The sequence below is a fragment of the Alligator sinensis genome, unplaced genomic scaffold, assembly GCF_000455745.1.
Source record: "Alligator sinensis unplaced genomic scaffold, ASM45574v1 scaffold237_1, whole genome shotgun sequence".
Classification (NCBI taxonomy): domain Eukaryota; kingdom Metazoa; phylum Chordata; order Crocodylia; family Alligatoridae; genus Alligator; species Alligator sinensis.
In genome coordinates, this window is record NW_005841849.1 from 114,545 (window position 1) to 120,593 (window position 6,049).

The following is a 6,049-nucleotide window of genomic DNA, read 5'->3' on the forward strand; positions in this document are numbered from 1 at the left end:
AAAAGAAACTACAGCTGTAGGGGGGATTTTAAAGTGACATGGATTTCCCAAGCACTTGGAAGGGGTCCCCCCCAAAAGCAAAATCAGGAGGCTTATATACTTTTTAACAGTTGCTTACAACTCACGTGATCATATAGTGAAATTAGCATGAAAAGCGGCTATAATGTTACTTTATTATTTCTTTGCTGTAATCAGGATGGGAACTAATGGGGGAGGCGAGGTTAGTTCACAAACCTCCTTCTTGCACCTGCAAATCAGAGTTGTATATATTTTTTGCTATCTTCAAGGCCGCGGTGAGCGAAGCAGTTGCAGAGGAGTTACAAAGAACAAATACTTTCTCTTATCTGTTCTACTATACAGAGCCAGCAATTCTCCACAAAGCGGTTATGTCATCTTATAACTAAAATAGTCAAAGTTTAAGGCATATATTTTTTTTGATTCCACAAACTCATGCCTCTGGAGCTGTTGCATGACATGTTAACCACTCTGCTACTCTGTTCTTCCTATGGCATGTAGGAGGGGATAATGTGTGTAGGATCTGGCCCTCTTCTCACCTGCTTCTGGAGATTGTGTTCACTTCCTCTATATAACTCACTGGTGAAGTGGTCTGTTCTTCTGCACTGCATTTTGATTTCTCTTGCTTGTTGCTTTTATAAACTGATATCTACATAACTGTCTCATCTCCTGGTTCTTTTGCTGAGACTGAGTCAGTATGTTTGATAACTACACCCAGAGATGCTTTCTAGCCCAGCTGTCTCTGCATCACTGCAACTGACCAAGGAAATCCAGCAAAGAGAATTACATGATGGTATACATTTTTTTTAACATTTATTTTCAAAGAACAATCTTTGGGATAAAAGTGGAGTAAAACAAAATTACCAAGAAAGGAGCCTTTGAAGCTACAGAGATCAACAAGCTATAGGCAGCCCTCATATCTAAACTCCTGTGGTCCCAGGAAGTATTTTGTATTCGAGAGAAAGTACAACCCATACAATTGTCCTCTTGGAGCACAGTTACAATTCTTAGCACAGTGGGAGCTAATGTGTTGGCTGCTATGTAGCATGGCAGTGCAATATAAAACTAAACAGAAACAGTCATCACTGACGCTGTCTGACACTGAGGCAGCCTCCACAAATTTTAGCTGAAGTAGAGAGCAACATTTTAGAGCCCTGGAGACAAATCATCCGAACAGCTGATTTACTCAGACATTCATGATCAGAGTCAAATCTGGTTTCTTTTTAGATAAACTCTGCCTGTCCAGAAGTCCCTGGGAGCCCAGTTTCACGTGCATGTCATTCTGTAGATATGAATCAGTATGTTCCTGACATGCTGTCGAACATTTTATCTTCCTCCAGGCAGCTGGGTGATCATGACCATGGTGCATTTGTTTCTGATGCAATAATCTGAGAATTTCTTCCCTCTTTTCAGTTGTAAGTTGGCATACACTAATGTAAAATTACTGATTCCTGATGAGGAAACAAAGAAAGTTAGCACAACATGTATCTGAATAATTGCTTTTCTGCTATTCTGTATTTAGCATGCTGAATTATGAATATTTCATAGCATCATAGCGCTTAGGTCGAAAGGGACCTAACAGATCATCAGGTCCGAGCCCCTGCCCTGGACAGGAATGGGTGCCGGAATCATATCACCCCAGCCAAATATCTGTCCAGCCTCCAATAACTAAACAAACAAGAAAAATATTTCTAGCTGCCTGCATAGTCTCCAAATTGAATAAGCATGCCTAATTTAAAAGAAACAAACAAAAATGAACCAAGAGGCTGACGCAATGAATGCAAACTGACCCCACCAAAGTATTTAAAGTGTTTCACACAAAAACTGCTCAACTTTAAAGCAGGAGGCAGGATTGCTTTCTTTGTTGCTCATTACCTGGGTTCTTCAGGAGTTTGGTGGCAACCATCATCATGAACGTGTCGATGCTCATGCTGTTGAATTCCTCCTCTGAATTCGCCACGTCTATTGGTTTTACATGGCCCTCTATGCCCTGCACAAGCACCTGGAACACTGTCATCCTTGCAGCTCGGTTGCTACTGACTGAGCTGGTTTCTCTCCTCACTCCAGCAGCACCAGCCTTCTTTATGCTTTCACTTTCGCTGAGTGACAGTGATACCCTTTTCAGGAAATGGTATGCCTGAGTTGTTGACTGGGGTGTGGACAAGGTTTGTTCTGCTCCTTTCTAAATTTATACTTTCTCAAACTATTGTCTTCATTTCTGCTTCCACAGCCAGTGTATGGTGTAGAAATGTGAATTAAGTATCATACAAACCATTTCGGCTGTGATGAGCGTGATCCTTTTTTTTTTTTTTCATTTGATGTGGTTGTACCAAGTCCAAGTATGAAGTTTTGTAGAAATGAGGAGTAAAGTGAGTTTTAGTTTGGTTTTAGCTTCTTGGATGTCTCTCATAACAACATAAATCTTATCCAAATGTCTTAGTTTTTCACAGCAGCAGGCTGTTGTACAAGAGAGCAAAGAATAGAAAAGAACTACTTCCAAGAAAGAAGAGGCAGGCAGCCCATGGAAGAGTGGCTTCTTGTAGTGGGAATTAGAGAAGCAGAAGGGAAATACAATGTGACTGAAGGTGTGTAACTGGAAGTGACAGGTGTGAGTCTAGCCCCTGGATTAAGCAGTGTGCAGGTATGAGGAATATGTGGGGCAGAAAGCTGAGGCTGAGAAATGAAAAATTCTTCTCAAACTTCATTGTCCACAAGCATGGGATGAGTTACCCCTTTCTGTATCTTAAAGGCAGAATGATCGCCGTATCAGTGAAGCATTCTGCTCATCTCAAGGGGATTGTTTAAATAACCCATGCTCTTTCAGCCTTGCCTCAGAAGTCATGGCTTCCATTTCTCAGCAGCCCCTGCCCGTGTGGCTGAGGCCAGTTTCCATACAGACCCCAGCAGCACCTGCCCTGTGATAGCACAGGGCCAGGGTTTCTGTGGAGACTGGCCCCAGCAGCCCTGGCAGGCAGCAGCAGCACCAGCCTCTTCCTGGTGAGGCGGCTGATGGGGAGCTGTGCTGCAGGCAGGAGCCGGGCAGGCTGCCTCTGCAGGGCAGGTAGCAGCAGCAGCCGAGGGGTGGCTGTGTGGGGCTACAGGGAATTTTGGGGTGGCTATAGCTCCCCCAACCTCTCCCCTAGTGCCACCCCTGCTGGCAGGGTGCATGGCAGGGCAGGGACCTGATCCGTAGCTGGGCTGGGATCTTGTGGCAGTGACAGCGTGGTCCAGAGCCAGAGAAAAGCCATGATCTGCAGCCTGCATACCCCAGGCAGGCACATGCAGGCTGTGCATCATGGCTCTGCCCTGGCTCCAGACCATGCTGTCACTGCTGCAAGGAGCCAGGGCAGAGCCACAGTGCACTGACTACACAATCCTGCCCGGAGTGTGCAGGCTGCAGATCACGGCTCTGCCCTGGCTCTGGACCATGCTGTCACCAGGGCAAGATCTCAGCTTGTCTGCCAGTGCTGGTGGGGCCGGTCTCCATGGAAACCCCAGCCTTGCGCTATCACGGTGCAGCTGCTACTGGGGTCTCCATGGACCCTGGCCCCAGCCACGCAGGAAGGAGCTGCTAGAAAATGGAGTCTGGCCTCTGGCTGGATCCACTATTTTGCCCAACACTGCTCTAATCACTTTTGTGGCTCTCTGCTAGGCTCTTTCTAAGATCTGACCACGTCCATCTTGAAACTCAGGAGCCAAAACCAGACACTGTAATCTAGGTGAGGCCTCACCAATGCCAGAGCGGAAGAATTGCGTCCCTTGCTTTGAAAGAGAAACTCTTTTAAAAACAAACCACGAAGGTGTTGGTGTTTTTGAAACAAGAGCACGCTGTTGCCTCGTATTCCATTTAGGATCCATTGAATCCCCAGGTCCTTCTCCTTAGTACAGTAGCCTAGTCAGTCATTTTCCAATCTGTATTTGGGTATCAAATTGTTATATCTGAAGTGCTAGACTTTGCAATTGTCCTTGTTGTGTTTCGTTGTGCAAGTAAATTCATATGTGCTGTGCTGAAAAATACAGTACCTATAAAAAACACACTGTATCAGGGTATTTACTGTAAGTGAAAACGAAGGTCTTTCTTGCCAGCTAAGAGCGAGCAGCTGCTCCTCCTAGCGAGCTCAGAAAACAATTTTAGCACAAAGTAGCTTCCCTACCAGTCAGAATGAAAGTGCAAGTTAAAGAGTAGCTCCTTAAAGCGCTTTTGTGAAGATTGTGAAGAGGATTCAGCCTCAGGAACGTGGTGTTTGCCTCTTCAGAGCTCTGCTCGGGGAACTAGCTTGCACGTCAGTCTGGCCTGGCAATGTGTTCAGAAAAGGGTAAGTTGCAGCGCTGTGCGCACTAGAGAAGAATGTGCAGGGAAGTGGTGGGGAAACAAGCCCTAATGGGAACAGGGCTGTGTGGAACCGTGAGCGCTGTGTTAGAGGGGGGAGAGAGCAGCATGAAACAGTTTGGGCCTGCCTGCAACTGCTGCTTGGTTAAAAGAGGGGTGTCAGTCCTTTATATGCAGCTGACTGCATTTAACAGCTACTCTCAGCTTCAAATAGTGGTTCTCAACCCTTTTAAACTTGAGGCACTGCAAGATAGACTCAAGACACCCCTCAGAAATGACCTCCTCTTAGTTTTCACTTGTTTTTTAATTACAGGAAAATTAATAGAGCAACTCTTCTGTTGCAAGGAGCTCTGAGCACAGTAGGGCTGAATGTTTTTAATGTTACAGATGTCTCTTTGAACTCTCTGGGTTTATCATAGCAATCATGTTTGTACATCTAACAGCATTAACACTGGCACCCATGGTGCCACAGGACCCTGGTAGAAAATTGTTGACTTAGTGTGGTGTAGTGAGCATGTTTGTTATTACCCTGAAATAGAATAGTTTTCTGATAGCATACTGTTAGGTTAACAATAATTTGGATTATTAAGAAGTATTAGCTTTGCAGCTGAATACAAGGCATGACCTGTGGCTTAGCAATGCCGCTGACCACAAGGCAGAATGATAGCTAAGCCTTTGCGTGTGTCAAGTAATCATTTTAACTGTGTTAAGCATTTTCTGAGTAAAATGCAGCAAGTGGATCTGTGTCTGTGTGCTGGAAAACCAGCTACAGCAAGAAGCAAGATAAGACAAAGAAGCCATTGTTCTAAGTACAGTGATCGTGTCCTTAAGAAGTATCTACTACTGTGCAAGGTTTTGCTAACTTATCATAATGTTACTGTTACTTAACTTTTAGCTTTTAAAAAGTGCTAGTTCAGCTTAATAGAAATATGCTGTTACAAAGATTTGTAAAGCACCGCCCAAGTATTGCTTTTGTTAACCCTGTAGTCTTGCCTTGAGGGGGACCATTTTGCCTTTTGCTGGCTTTATGGTCTTTGCTCGAGCAAATAAATGACTGTCAGTTCTTTACCCGCGTTGTCTGGTCCCTATTGCAGCTAGATAACGAACTTTAGGGAGTTTTCTCCCACCACAGTGGCAAGACATGCACCCACTTCAGCAGAAGAGATTTTGTGCTGGTCACTGTTTAACTTGGGCAGGTTAAAGGACGTGAGAAGCAAAACTAGCAAGCAAGAAAGTATGTGGGGGAAAAAATAGTAATTCAGGTGTATGCATTGGGCATTTTATAAACTGGAAATACTTTTAGTAGTGCTAACTTGGATAATAAAGCACCTTGTCTTAGAGATCAGTGTTTTAGTCAGGAAGTGTGATGCTTCTTCCCTGAGCCCCTCTGTGTAGCTTGTAATAAACACTACGTGTCACTGGGGCTCTGCAGATACTTTTAGAGGTGTGGGGATTGGAAAGCCATGTCATTTGGTTTCTCATTAAACCTGAAGCAAGCAGTCTTATTTGACCATAACAGTGGAGAAGGCAAACAGCTGTGTGTGTACTTGTATCTATTTTACTGCGAAGGTTCAGATGTTTATTTACTTTAATTTTTCAAAAACCTAATGACTGCCTTGCATGGGTTTTGAAAGCTGTCTGTGGAAATGGGCATCCGAAGAGCTTGTTGGTTCTTTGAAGGATAACACCCCATAGGATTTCACA

At 44.4% G+C, this 6,049-nt stretch overlaps 1 protein-coding gene across 1 annotated transcript in view; it reads left to right on the forward strand.

The window, feature by feature from the left end:
- Window positions 1-4,025: 4,025 nt before the first annotated feature.
- LOC102378574 (ubiquitin carboxyl-terminal hydrolase 47-like) overlaps window positions 4,026-6,049 on the forward strand; it is a 35,192-nt gene continuing 33,168 nt past the window's right edge. Inside the window, exon 1 of the mRNA XM_025209167.1 lies at window positions 4,026-4,331. The gene's annotated coding sequence lies outside the window, so the exon portion shown is untranslated. The remainder of the gene's footprint in view (window positions 4,332-6,049) is intronic.